At 47.6% G+C, this 12,951-nt stretch overlaps 2 protein-coding genes, 1 long non-coding RNA gene and 1 pseudogene across 4 annotated transcripts in view; 3 read left to right on the forward strand and 1 right to left on the reverse strand.

Moving 5' to 3' along the window:
* LOC146495633 (uncharacterized) overlaps positions 1–12,951 on the forward strand; it is a 183,512-nt gene that overhangs the window by 96,822 nt on the left and 73,739 nt on the right. The window lies entirely within an intron of this gene.
* LOC146495635 (interferon-induced very large GTPase 1-like) overlaps positions 1–12,951 on the forward strand; it is a 123,985-nt pseudogene that overhangs the window by 37,295 nt on the left and 73,739 nt on the right. The gene's annotated exons all lie outside the window — the stretch shown is intronic.
* LOC146495637 (interferon-inducible GTPase 5-like) overlaps positions 1–12,951 on the forward strand; it is a 120,946-nt gene that overhangs the window by 18,747 nt on the left and 89,248 nt on the right. The gene's annotated exons all lie outside the window — the stretch shown is intronic.
* Positions 3,988–4,566, reverse strand: LOC146495639 (uncharacterized). Its single transcript, XR_014871084.1, has 2 exons — positions 4,466–4,566; positions 3,988–4,055 (listed from the first exon to the last, which is right to left on the reverse strand). It is a non-coding gene; the product is annotated as an uncharacterized LOC146495639 (long non-coding RNA).

The following is a 12,951-nucleotide window of genomic DNA, read 5'->3' on the forward strand; positions in this document are numbered from 1 at the left end:
ATTTTGTCCATAATGGTCAAGCACAGCAAAAAGGAACCCTTTCAGGTCAACAGATGTAAGACGGGCAAATTCTGCTTCAACCTGAGCAACAGAAGAAGAGGGGTGGGGAGTACAGGCAGAATAAAAAAGATTCTTTGAGACCCAAATATTTAAGCAAACTGTCATCTGAGGACCATTAGAGAAAACACAAACACACAAAAGCAAACAAACAAAAAGATGCACACCTTCAGTTATGGATGTTATTACAACCACAAGAACCTAAACGATCTGCTCCATTGCTTTTGTTAATGAATCATTTGTTGGTAGCACGTCTGAATATTTAGTTTATGCCACCTGCATGCGATCATCAATAGTGCAATATTACTTCTTAAGAAGTACCCTGACACTACAATCTTTATATCATTTGTTCTACAGAGCTATTAAGTTACAATATAATCTGTGGTGTTTCCAGTAGGACAAAATGCACAAATTGTAACTTACCATTTGACTCCACTGACAAAAATAAATCCCCAGCATCAAGTTTGGCTTCACAGACCTAAAATAAGTAAAATAAAAATATATGTTATAATTATATTGTTTTCACCATTTATTTATGTTTCCTAATTTTCTGACATATAAACAATGTTAGTTTTGTTACAATACAGGGAATGCAGTTTAATTGTAGCTCTCTTTCCTTATAGTTATAACCAATGTTACTCACCTTGAAAGCATATTCCAAAGAAGACTATTAGAAAACATCCAAGTAAAGTGAGCATGTTGTTAACCGCCAATTCCCCATGATGCACCTCGATAGCAGTCACGTGGGACAGTTTTGAATCCTGCTGTGCTCAACTTCCCCACATTGTCAAGTTCACATAAGTTGCTGATTTAGCTGGACATGAGTTTTCAAGTTAGCTTTTTTTGGTGTAATTGGGACGTTTTTAACTTGTAATTCTATATTATAACAACAACTTCAGTCATCTATCGTCAAACTGATATAGAATAATATGTTGAAATAACAAACATCTAGAATTACATTTTACAGTGTAGGAATAAAATAAACTACTAACTCGTTTACGCTACGTCCGCACCTACACGGGTATTTTTGAAAACGCAGCTGTGTCGTCCACGTAAACGGCGTTTCGAATCACCGAAAGCTGAGATTTTTTAAACTCCTTTTTTTTTTTGCCTGTCCCGTTTGGTTCTTTTGCCATCAGAATTATTGTCTAAAGGCGAGGAAAGATGCCCAACGGATTTACTTTACCAAATTGACCATCCCAGCCTTGCCGTAATGGTCTATTTGATTCACCTTTTATTGTTTATTTTATTTATTTTTTTATTTTTTTATTTTCACTTGCTAGATACGGGACAGACTTGAATGAGGAATAGAAAAGGGAGAAAGGAAGAGGGGGAAAAACAGCGGAGAAGAGGGACGGGGATAAAGGGCAAAAAAAAAAAAAAAACCCCAACTAAATAAGCAGACAAAAAAAAATACATATATCAATCACCTGGATCACCTGTTGAGAAAGAAAAAAGAAAACAAGCAGAAGAAAACGAGAGCAATACAATAAACAACATCACAATGATATATGTGAATATAACAGTAAATACTAAATATTAAACATTATTGTGCAGCACGTAAGATCGACAGCACACAGTGTGCTTTGAGGTAGGAGCCAAAAAGGGTGTAGTTTGTGTGTGTGAGCACCCGTGTGTACACCTGTGAGCATGGACGCGCTTGTTTTTAAAAGGTTCCTTCATGTAATGATCTGCTAGAGGGTGTGGGGGGGCCACAGCCCCGTCCTCCAGGGCATGAAGCAGGTATGGAGGAGATCATGACTCCAGACATCCAGAGGCCCCCAGAACACAAGAGACCAAGGAAGACCAACAGAGGGGCAGCTGCACCACTGTCCCAGAAAGAGCTGAGGAGAGTCCCAGATGAGGGGTCACTCAGCAGCCGCGGAGCAGAAGCCAGGGGGGGTTGCAGTGACGTGCCCGTGAGCTCCGCCGGCAGCCAGCTGTGCCTGAGTGACCGAGCCCCAGGCCGAGAGGTCGAGGGCACCCCACCCCCGAAGTGGCCCAAGCGAGCCCCAGGCTCCAGGCCCCGATAAGCAGCCACCAAGGAGTGAGCCGGTGTGTACCTGGGCGCCCACCCCCGGACACAAAGAACCGCCAATGCACCGATGTCTGAGGGCATCTGCTACTGGCAGGGGAAGTGGTGGGGGGAGATAGGCCTCCATACCTTAGAGGGCCTGAGATGTCCCCAGAGAGGTGGCGTCTGATACCCAACCTGACATATAGACACAGACATACAGGCACACACAGATACAGACATCCGTTCCCACCCTGATGCTCTCATATCCAATTACTCAACACTCAACCAACGTGGAGACAGACATAGAGAGACACTGTACACACAATCACACTCCCCAAGCGTACTCTAAGAACCGGGTCTAGGTACCTTTGCCCCTGAAGGGGGGAACTGCACCCAGACCCAGGTGGTGTTACCCTTTTTCCCTGCGGTGGGGAGAAGCAGACCGCCCCGACTCCACAGCAGCAGGGAGGCCCCACATTCCAGACCCCAGTCGGACGGCCAACTCCTCCTCCCGGCCCCCCGCTCCAGCAGGTCGCAGAGAACGGGGATGTGAGAAGACTCCAAACCTCCCTCCGCCCGCTCATATGTAGTGTTGATGCATGAGTGTTCTAAGGTGCATTTAAAACCCAGGAGGGCATGGAGCTACCTGCCAGAGAGCAGCAGGTAAGCGCATAATCCCTCCTGATAGCCCTCAATGTCTACGAGTATTTAAAATTGAGAGGTGGGCAACGACGCCAGGGGTGAGGTGTACACCCTGATGGTCTTTTGGAGTCCGTGTAGCGTGCCCACCCCCAAGATCCTATATGTGTATGTGTTATGAGAGTGTGAGTAATGTGAATGTCTAACTTCTGAGATAAAATTGAGGCACAAGAAGCCAGAAGGGGACAGAGGGGGGGATGTCTCCCCTGCACCCTGGTGAAACACCTTTACCCCAAGGCCCTGCATGTGTGGGTGATTGTGGTGGAGCGGGAAGAGGGAGGCAGCTGGAGATGGGGAGGGAAGGAAGGGAGGGGCAAGTGACCCCTCCCTGGAGCCACCTCCCCCGCTGACCCCAGTAGGCACCCCCATACTCCGCAACCCGCCGGGGAAAGGGGGCCCAGGCCCATCCGGACCGGGGCCCAGAACAGCAGCGCCGCCTGGCCCCACAGAGCCCTGGACAGCCCACCTGACCCCACCACAGAGAAAACTGCACCCACTCGTCATCCACTCATCTTCCAGACTACACAAGACAATAGATGCCCAGGCTGAGATCTTCCTCCACCTCTCCTGTATCTCCCCCTCCTCCAGAGTGAGTTCCTGAAGAGAGGAGAGCTCCTGCAAGGTGTAACAACATCCCCCACCAGTTGAAGAGCCCCCCAGGTGGCTCGATGCTCCGGCGGCACCCTGCGCCAGGGCCGGGCCCCCATACACCCACCCGCCCACAACCCCAGCAACATACCAACCAGGACCCAAGCCCCCGAGGCCCAGCCAGGGCCCCATCCCAGAGACGGAGCACTCCTTTTTTGCCTTTACGTGTGGACGAGGAATACAGAGTTCGTCACTCAACGTCAAAGGTATGTGCCTTTTTTCACGTCACGCTGTGGGCCACGTTATTGTTTACATGAGATGAATTGCAGAATGGCAGATAGTCAGATTAACAGTTTTTGTCTCTATCTGCAGGTTTTACACGCTTACATACGCAGTTACTGTCCCTCCATTTAGAAAGGCAAAGGCATCACGGTGTGATTATTTTACGTGTAGTTTTTTTTTTTTTTCATGTGTAATAATATTCAACATTGCTATCAATACATTTTTCAAAAAATGCCTTTCTGTGCAAAATGGGTTTTGTTGAGGAGTACTTGGTGAGGGCTAGTTCTTTTAGGTTCAGCAGCTAACAAGATATCGGTCAGGATACAGGAAAGAGGACAACAGGCTTCCACTTTGCTGGATTGTCACCGCCAGCTGTTTTATTGCCACCTAGATGCTCAGTGTTGCCAGCAGTCTGTAGTAACAAACAAGTTGCCATGAGTATATAAATATATACAGCAAAGCTTCACTAAGATAAACATAAAGAATTAAATGAAATAAACCAACACATCCATCTGAAAATACACATAACACAACATATATGATTTGAACTATACCAATCTTACATCTCTTGCTCCAAACACAGAAAGGACACAATAACCACAGTGAGAATGTCATACATAGCCGAAACATCCACTCTAACTGTGAACAAAGGGACTTTGGCGCCATCGTGTGGTCGAATAAAATTACTACATAATGGCGGCGGCCAGCGGCACATTCCTCTAGTCACGAGATGAAAAAATGCGGTGCTACAACGCGGTAGAATGTAACTAAAGCCGCGGCCAACATCAGAATCGGAAAATAAACATATTTAAGGAAACTTACTTCCAGTCATGAACTTAACACTCGGAGCATCACCGTGAAGGATGGCAACCAGGAACACAGCTTACGAGGTAAACAGAACCAACACGGAAAAACAATCTTCCCTTTTCGAGTAGCATTGCGTTGCCCCCAACTTCTGCCTACATCATTTCCTACGACTCCACCCCACACAATATTGCAGAACATAGACATAAAATTCCAGAGCCTTTTATACGGCCGCCCCCAAATGTGGTTAAACATTTGCTCCCCAAAAAAGGCTCCCTAATCAGTTTCAGGAGGTGACTTGCTATTCTTCTCAGTATCGCTGTCTTCTGATGGCACAGCAGGTAAAACTACCAACCGAGTAACTGGTCTGGTATAAACACGTCCATTAACGTTCACATCAGCAGATCTGACAAGTCCATCATCACTACGATGAATCTTGATCACATGGCCCATTGGCCACAAGGCTAGAGGCAGCTTCGGATCTGCAACCATAACATCTGCCTTTTCAGAAGTTCAGGAGGAGTTGACTGCCACTTCTGCCTCGCCTGTAAGCCAGGCAGGTATTCTTTGATGAATCTTGCCCAGAACTGATCAGCAAGAATCTGTGAGTGCCTCCAACGTCGCCGACTGAGGTTCTCTGTCTTTGAGTAGATCACCTGGGGTAGTGATCCATCAGGCCACCCCATGAGGAGACATGGGTGTCACAGGGTCCACATCGGCTACGTTAGTGGAAACGTAGCCTAAGGGCTTTGCGTTAAGGATCAATTCCACCTCCAGCAGAACTGTACAGAGTACCTCCTCGTGAAGAGGTTGGGAACCCACACAGGTGCGAAGAGCTGTCTTCACTGAACGGATTTCCCTCTCCCATACACCTCCGAAATGTGGGGTTGCCGGTGGGTTGAACTGGAATCTGATCTTCTGACGGACGAGCCTCCCTTGCAATGTCTCTGACATGTTGGCAAAGGCTTCTCTGAGTTCTCGTTCTCCCCCTTTGAAATTGGTCCCACAGTCAGACCATAACTCTGCCGGTGTCCCTCTTCTGGCTATGAATTGCCTCAGGGCCATGAGGAACACATCTGCGTCTAAGCTACTTAGGAGATTGAGATGTACAGCCCTTGTCATCATACACTTGAAAATGATTCCCCAGCGTTTCTCGTGACGTCTTCCTACCTTCACAAACATAGGCCCGAAACAGTCAACACCGGTTGAGTAAAAGGCTGGTTTGTACAGTCTAAGCCGAGCAGCTGGAAGGTCAGCCATCTTGGGGGTTGTGCCCTCCAACGCTGACACTCAGGACAGGTTCGCTGGTGCTTGCGAATTGCCTCTCTTCCACGTAGTATCCTGTAAGACCTCCGCAGCTCCGCGAAGACCCGTTCAGGGCCTGGATGATGCAGATCAACATCATATTTGTGGATAAGCAGACGTGTGAAATGGTGTGAAGGATCCAGGACAATCGGATGCAATATAGGTCCGTCAAGACCTTCTAGGCGTCGCAACCGACCCCCTACTCTGATGAGGCCCGCTGAGGTATCCAGTTCACGTGCCAGGGTAACCAAGCGGCTTCTGGATGAGACAGGTTTCCTTTCTGAAAGCAATCTGCACTCCTCGGGAAATGACTCCTGTTGAGCCTGCCGAAGGATGGCGTGTTCAGCATTCTAAGTAAGTAAGTAAACTTTATTTATTAAGCGCTTTTCACAGACAGACAATCACAAAGCGCTGTACACAAATATTAAAATAAACAGTAAAATCAATAAACATTATATACAATATAATGTTTACAAGATCAAAGATACAAAATCAAATGTAAATAATGTAAAAAAATATAAAATATGTAGATCAACAATTCTGATAGTCCTCGGCACTAGATGGCGCAGTCGAGAGTCCCTGACCACAAAGCTCTTTGACAGTAACATCCAAGAGCTCCTGCCAAGTCTTGCACGCCATTCCATCCTGACAGGTAGGTGTGGAGGGGATCGAGGTTCCACAGAAGATGTCTTCCGGAGCTCAAATTCGTCATTACTGGGCTCGGAGCTCGGGTTCTCTGGTCATGTGTCAGGACTGTTGAGCAGAAAGGGGGGTCCATTAGACCACCGATTAGGCACTTTGAGCTCGGCCAGAGCCTTCCCTCTCGTCAGGTCATCCGCTGGATTACTCTCAGAGTCTATGTAGCGCCAGGTACAGTGTTCCGTCAACTCCTGTATCTCAGCTACCCTGGCTCCTACAAAAACCTTGTAGCGGCAGGACTGTGAGCTCAACCAGGTAAGAACAGTGGTCCTGTGGTCGAACCAGACCACAGGACTGTTCTTTCAATCGATGAGGTGAGTTCCCTATTCAGGGTACTGGCCAGCTGCGCTGCCAGCAAAGCTCCGCAGAGCTCGAGGCGGGGAATAGAGAGAGCTCGTTTGGGGGCTACCCAGGAGCGAGCTAGGATGAAGGTGAAGTGAACTTGCCCATCCTGTTCTACAGTCCTCATATAAGACACCGCTCCATAAGCTTTCTCAGAAGCATCCCCAAAATGTGCACCTCACGGATGGCCCCCTTTGAGTTAGCACTGGCAGGAACATAGGCACGTGGGAAGGTAAGGTGAGGTAAAAACTGAAGCTCCACCTTCCAGTCAGACCAAGCTTGCAGGAGGGTGGAGGGGAGATTCGAGTCGTCCCAACCATGCTTCTTATCCCATAACTGCCTGAGGAGGAGCTTGGCCCGAGTGGTGTAGGGTAACAGATAGCCCAAAGGGTCGTACTGTGAGGCTAGGACTCTATAGATGTTTCTGAGGGTTGGCATCTCATAGGACACGGGCCTGTGCTTATAACCCAAGGAGTCGGTATTCCAGTCCCAGCTGAGCCTGAGCGTGGTCTCTAGCGGGTTGTATTTGTCCTCGGCTAGCCACAGATCCAGACTCTGTGATCTAGCTTCTGGAGGCAAATGGCTCAGGACACTTGGATCATTACAAGCCCACTGACGTAGCTCAAAGCCAGCTGATTTCAGCAACTCTCTTAGCCGACCCACCAGATCTCTAGCTTCTTCCGGTGAGCCAACACTCTGTAGGCAGTTGTCTACATAGAAACACTTCTCGATGGAGAATCTCAGGCTGTCGTCAGGCTGTGTGTGCTCCATCACATGACGCTGCAGGGCGAATGTGGCACAGCAGGGGCTTGAAGTTGTCCCAAATGGCAGGACCTGCCACTCGAAGATTTTAGGGGGTTCATTCACCTTTAAGTCCCGCCAAAGGAACTTCAACAAGGGCTGATCTTCAGGGAGGAGCAGTACCTGATGGAACATCCCCTTGATGTCTCCACTCACAGCTATTGGGTGTTCACGAAACCTGACCAGCACCCCCAGCAGGGAAGCTCCAAGAGTAGGGCCAGGCAACAGGAACTGGTTCAAGGACTGTCCAAGTTATTTATGGGAACAGTTAAACACCAGGCGATTCTTCCCGTTATGACTGACAAGATGATACGGTATGTACCAGTTCTCCTTGGGCAAAGTCTCATGTGTAACTTCCTTCATGGCTCCTGATTGGATCAGCTTCTGCATTTCTGCCCTGTAGGCATCAGCCCGACTGGGATCCTTTAACAGGCGCCTTTCTGTGCTTCGAAGCATGGGCATGACTGATTCCTTTGGTGCATTCAGTGGTGGCATCTGTGGGTGGCGGAGTAGAGGTGTAGCATACCTAAAGACTCCATCGACCATCCTGCAAGTTGTTCTTGCCTCAAGCAGGGCCACAGCCTGCTGATCCTGTTTCGACCGAGTGACCTCTTTCTCGGATTGGTAAGGCCGAGGCGGGGTGGGCCGAGGCGGACTGGTTCTATGGGGGTGATCAGGTGTGGCTGATCTGAACCAATGAGGAGCAGACGCTTGGCTTCCTTCAGGGCAGGGACCGGGATCCCATGCAGGTATTTGTACTTCCTTCTCAGCTGATCAATAGGATAGGTATGGTGAGCTAAGTTGAGACTATCAGCTGTAAACGCTCCATCAATCTTGTAGTAGGATCCAGGGTTGGTAGCAGCAGAGACGCTGAAGGATACGGTATGTCCATGAAGCATCTGAATATCTTGGCGGACGGTTCGTAATGGCAGGTCCTCCGGGATGCCTGCCAGACCAAGAGTCTTTGCAGCAGCAGGGAGCAGCATGGTCCTCTCTGAACCGTCATCAAGTATAGCAAAGGTGTCTAGAGTCCACTCTCCATGGCTCAAAAGCACAGGTACGATCTTCAGCATGACACGATTGCCAGCCCCATGGCGATCAAGGTAGAGTGAGCCCAAAGCTGAACTGGTTAGGCAGCTTTCCTCCTTTGCAGCCATGCCAGCGTTGTTTCCTTCGGTCCTGGTATTTACCTTGTGAAGAGCCAGCAGATGTTTACCCTGGCAGCGGCTGCAGGGTTTCTTTAGCGTGCACTGAGCAGCTAAATGAGTTCGGGCAGAGCGCCAGCATCGTTTGTTGACCTGTATCCAGTCCTTTATTTCCTCTTTTGAGAGCTTGGCTACATCATCACATTGGCTAAAATAGTGTTCTGTGCTCTCACAGTAGGCACAGTAGGCTTTGCTCTTGACCTTCCCTCTAGCTCAACTCTCCTTCACTGGTGGAAAGGTGTGTTCTGATGGCCCCTTTAGGTTATGTAGGACTGTCATGGTTTGTCGGCCTGGACGGGCCTCAGCCTTTACACTGGTGCTTTCTCTACTGCTTCTTACACCTGCTTGGCTGTCAAATCCTTAACACCAGGACTCCTGACGAAGCCATGCAGATAGGTCGTACAGAGTGTAGGTGCTCCCGGGCTGCCTGGGACTTCCAGTGTTAAACTGGTGTCGACAAACATCAGCTCTCTGTTCGGCAGGAAGCTTACTTATTAGTCGGGCAACGTGGGACCCACAGTTCAACTCCACTTCTTCTTCCAGTCCTAATGTTTGTAACAGCCCAACTAGTGCCTGCACTTGAAGGGAGAACCTTTGGAAGGCTACTGTATCACCTCGCCTTATTTCAGGACCATCCAGGACACTTGCTATCTTTCTCAAGGCGAGCTGATGAGGTTGTCCAAATTTGTCGTGGAGGGCTGCCATGGTGTCAGTATAAGGCTTGGGTGAGTTCAGGTAAGCATCGGCGATAAGTCGAGCTTCATCTAGTTTGAGGTGGTCCACAAGTATCTGATACTTGAAGAGCTCAGTAGCATTAGGAGGGAGTAGGTTCTCTATAGCCATGCGGAGCCTAGGAAACTGAGAGGGATCAGAATGAATGAACCTTGGAATGGTTGGTTTGGGCCCCCTGTACACTAGCTCAGCCGAAAGAGGAGCAGATGGGTTGCTGCAGTGCCCACTGGTTACTCCAGTGACAAGAGAGGGGGAACTGGCTGGAACAGGCTTGGTTGAGAGCAAACCTGTCTTACTTGGTACCCAGCAGGGGGTGGCACAGAGTGTTGTGGAGGGGCATGATACGTGTTTCCATCCTTAACCACAGGGTCCTGATATGGGGTGCAGCGATGACTTGGCAGCGAAGGCTCACCAGCGAAATATGCTGTGCGGGGTAGAGGGTGGTACTGTACACCATCATCGGAGTATTGTTCGTCAACCTTCATTTGGGAGAATCCTGTGTGCAACTCTTCCACCGGTTCAGACCATGGTGGTGGGTCGGGCCACACCTCCTCATCCTCCTCCTGTGGCATTGTCTCAGGGGTGGTGTATACCTCTCCTGAACCGCGCTTGGGGGGCTGATTGGTGCTATGCTGTGAGGCAGTCAGCTGAGCCATATCCTTCCTCAGCAGGTGAGCCACTTCAATCAGCTCTCTGAGGTCACTCTTCCTTCAGTTTTCTGAGGCCCTCCTGTAAAACTTGCTGTGATTGGAGCAGCTGCTCTCTTTCAGCCTGCAAGGCTCTGAATTCTGTATGAAATGTGTGTATTGAAGACCCTGGCCAATTGGAAGGTGCAAATTCAGGTGAGAGGCTCCTATTAAGGTCCACATCTTGTTCACTTCTACCCAGTGGAGGGGGTGTATTGTAATAGGCCCCATCCCTGTCGCTGTAGAGGGGTGGCGAATGACTATACTGAGGCTGAACTCTCCCGCTTCTTGTGTGAGGCTGTGGGGTATCCCACTGCAGCATTTCCCTAAAGGGGGGGCCTGTATAGTTAACATCAAAGTCCTCAAACCGGCTTGGTCAACGTGTATGGCGTTTAGGCCTTGCATCAGGACATGTCGCTCCATCTGGCTCCATCTTGATAACTGCCTCCGGCTCGAAGGACCAATGTTGAGGAGTACTTGGTGAGGGCTAGTTCTTTTAGGTTCAGCAGCTAACAAGATGGTGTATTGGTCAGGATACAGGAAAGAGGACAACAGGCTTCCACGTTGCTGGATTGTCACTGCCAGCTGTTTTATTGCCACCTAGATGCTCAGTGTTGCCAGCAGTCTGTAGTAACAAACAAGTTGCCATGAGTATATAAATATATACAGCAAAGCTTCACTAAGATAAACATAAAGAATTAAATGAAATAAACCAACACATCCATCTGAATATACACATAACCCAACATATATGATTTGAACTATACCAATCTTACATCTCTTGCTCCAAACACAGAAAGGACACAATAACCACAGTGAGAATGTCATACATAGCCGAAACATCTACTCTAACTGTGAACAAAGGGACTTTGGCGCCATCGTGGGGCCGAATAAAATTACTACATAATGGCAGCGGCCAGCGGCACATTCCTCTAGTCACGAGATGAAAAAATGCGGTGCTACAACGCGGTAGAATGTAACTAAAGCCGCGGCCAACATCAGAATCGGAAAATAAACATATTTAAGGAAACTTACTTCCAGTCATGAACTTAACACTCAGAGCATCACCGTGAAGGATGGCAACCAGGAACACAGCTTACGAGGTAAACAGAACCAACACGGAAAAACAATCTTCCCTTTTCGAGTAGCATCGCGTTACCCCCAACTTCTGCCTATGTCATTTCCTACGACTCCACCCCACACAATATTGCAGAACATAGACATAAAATCCCAGAGCCTTTTATACAGGTTTAAAAACATAAACAGCTGTAGGATACTGTTTGTCCGTAATTTGAACAGCCCAGCGGGTGCTCCCCGTGCAGGGAAAACCAATTATGCCGGGGAGACCTACCTTGGCACTTGAGCAGGTGAAACCAAAGGGCAGACATGCTTCACCATATTTTCTAGTCTTTGGCTTAGAATGAAGTTGGTTTGGAAACATATTCAGCGATGCTGTTTTTGTATTTTTTCCCCCCTTTTCATTCCCACACTTTGGGAAGGTCTGCCCTAAAGTAGTGATGGCCCGCTTGAAGCTGAAGCTCCGGTGCATGTGTCAAAAAATCAACACACTGCTTCAGAAGCACTGTGTCGAAGCTTGATTCGTTTGGTCAGAGTGACGTGATCAGTGACGTCCGAAGCTTCAGGAAGTGAATCATTCACGGGATTTGTGGAGTGTTTTGATGGTGACAGATAGCAAACCACTGATCATTCCACTGAGAGATTTGGAGCCAGCGAGGAATAGAGGGGGTTCTGTTGTGTGGGAGAAGTTTGAGTTGATTTTGGTCAATCGGGTGGGTTTTCCAGCTTTGTGTTCTGGCCGTTTGCTTTTGTTTTGTACGTGTTTATTATATCTGAAAACGTGAAAAAGGTAAAATGTCAAAAATCTGCTTCCATAATATAAATATTATTAAATAACTTTTGAAAAACTTCCACTTGACACTTTACATGTAATGTTATAAAAATATATATTTTATTGTTTAATTAATCTGAAAATGTTAGTCTGCTAAATGTGCGGCAATTGAATTTATTTATTCTCTTTATCTGATAGTTTGTGGGGCCCAGGTAGACTGTATAACTGCATCTCTACCAGTTTCTCTGTACTCCAGCCTTCTGTGCCATGTGAAGGGATTTTCCTTAAGGCAGGAGAAATTATCTCCATGAAAAGGAACAGGTTCGGCCATCGCACACTAGAACAAATTCTCTTCTGAAATAAAAATGAAAAAAGGGCTATTTTAAATGCATCATGTTTTTAATTTGCAAGTTCATAAGCATTTTCCCTTTCCATTTCACAATCAATTCTACCACCAGGTCAAAAATATGTCTGGGAAAAGTTCCCTAATATAATATTATTATTGCATAAGTGCATGGAGGCAGGACTGCATAATGTGTTGTACATTATTATATGTATATATTATATGTAATGTGGTATTTTTCAAATATTGTATTTACCAACATCAAGAAGTCACAAGCAAAGAAAGACCACGCCATGGTGCATGTTTAAACAAGGAGAGTTTACACACAGCTGCCTCTTCTTCTCTCATTCACCCCCCCCCCCCCCCCCCCCCCCCTCCTGTTGCTACTTTAATCATGACTGATCAGTGATCAGCTTTTCTCTCTTGTTTGTTTATCGCCAGTTTTGGGAAGGTTACTTTTAAAATGTATTCCATTACAGATTACAGAATACATGCCCTAAAATGTATTCTGTAACGTATTCCGTTACGTTACTCAATGAGAG

Source organism: Neolamprologus multifasciatus, chromosome 19, assembly GCF_963576455.1.
Source record: "Neolamprologus multifasciatus chromosome 19, fNeoMul1.2, whole genome shotgun sequence".
NCBI lineage: Eukaryota > Metazoa > Chordata > Actinopteri > Cichliformes > Cichlidae > Neolamprologus > Neolamprologus multifasciatus.